This window comes from Trachymyrmex cornetzi, unplaced genomic scaffold (assembly GCF_001594075.2).
Source record: "Trachymyrmex cornetzi isolate Tcor2-1 unplaced genomic scaffold, Tcor1.1 scaffold727, whole genome shotgun sequence".
NCBI classification, from domain to species: domain Eukaryota; kingdom Metazoa; phylum Arthropoda; class Insecta; order Hymenoptera; family Formicidae; genus Trachymyrmex; species Trachymyrmex cornetzi.
Window position 1 is genome coordinate 64,811 of NW_017300056.1, and position 1,594 is coordinate 66,404.

Consider the following 1,594-nt stretch of genomic DNA (forward strand, 5'->3'; position numbering starts at 1 on the left):
GAGCGCAAAGTGTCCCGCGCTATCATCCTCCACGTACAAGAGGTTTACGTGCTTGCTCCTCTTTCGGCCTGCGAGTCGTATCGGCACAATCCTCTTCTCGATGGCGTAGACATTGATGGAAATGTCGTTTAGTGCTTCAAATTTCCTAATCTGGTTCAGTGTCATCGGAAATTCGATGCCCGCGAGATTTATAACTTGGAATAGTGCGGATATGATGACTCTCGCTCCACATGTTTTTGAGCTGGATGCAGAGCGGCGACCACCGACCACGCAAAACACGCATTGTCCGTGGATTGCACGTTGATCACCGCTCTCTTTAGCATAATTTCTCGCGGGAGTTTGATGTGACATCCCGCGCGCAGAGGATTGTGCTTATTCGCGTTTACCGCCAAATTTAGTATACGCGACAGTACCCATCCGCTGTCGCGTTCTTGAAATTTTTCGAGTGATGTTAGGATAGGCTCGACGACACGCGTCAAGTACCACTCGTGCAAATCAGTGTATCGGTATAGTTCATAGTTGCGGGTGGCGATACTCTTGTTCGCGCGTTTATCACCAGCCACGAACTCACCATTGAAAATAGTGTTTATTTTTATAGAGTCGTATCTCTGCATGATACACTGTACACGCTGGAGCACAATTTCACTCGCGTTTTCGAGAAATCGCCGAGGTTCGATATGATTGGTGTTTATTACCGCGGTCGTTAGAATACGGCTTTCGAACGCCGTTTCGATCTCGCGCCATCGAAGTCCATGTCCTGTACCTACGTGCACGAATCGTCCGCGCACCGAACTCTTCAAGCTTTCGAGCCGCGCGATACATGCGATCACTGATTGTCTATTACCAATCGATAATCGCGGGCGTTTGATACGGCTCTGCTCTTCCAGAGATTCTATAAATTCATCGCAACGTTGTTCCTACGCGACATACTCTTCTCTTGTATTAAGCAGGGTAGCTTGCTCAATCAAATCACACTCCATGTTGTCACTTGTGCTGCTAGATTGACTAATAGCGCGGTGCACCTAAATTTGTTATTTTTATATCATTTACTTGGTTACGTGATATTACATTGATGCTCACCGCTCGAACATGTTGTGACCTGTCGTACCATGTCCTTGAAAAATTTCTTAAATAACGCTAACAAAGCAGATATACTTTGATGAAATTGCATTTTTGCAGGTGTTGTATCATATTACATTGATGATGATGTCATCGCTAAAATATATCCTTGAAAAAATTTCTTATATTACGCTAACAAGGTCATATTGAAACTTGCAATTTTGCTGACGCTGCAATTTGCGGTGTATGATTACATTAATGTCATCACCGAATGCGTCTTTTATTGTAAGGGGTACACATTTGCTCGTGTTAAAATGTTGATGTCATCCCCGAATATGTCCTTGAAAAAATTTCTTATATTACGCTGACATAGCAGTTATATATTTGCAAATGTTGCATTTTACTGTATTAGATTACACTGATGTCATCACCGGATGTGTCTTTTATTGTAAGGGGTGCACTTTTGCACGTGTTAAAATGATGACGTCATCGCGAAACATGTTGCGACATGTTTTCGCAAACATTGCATTTTTTT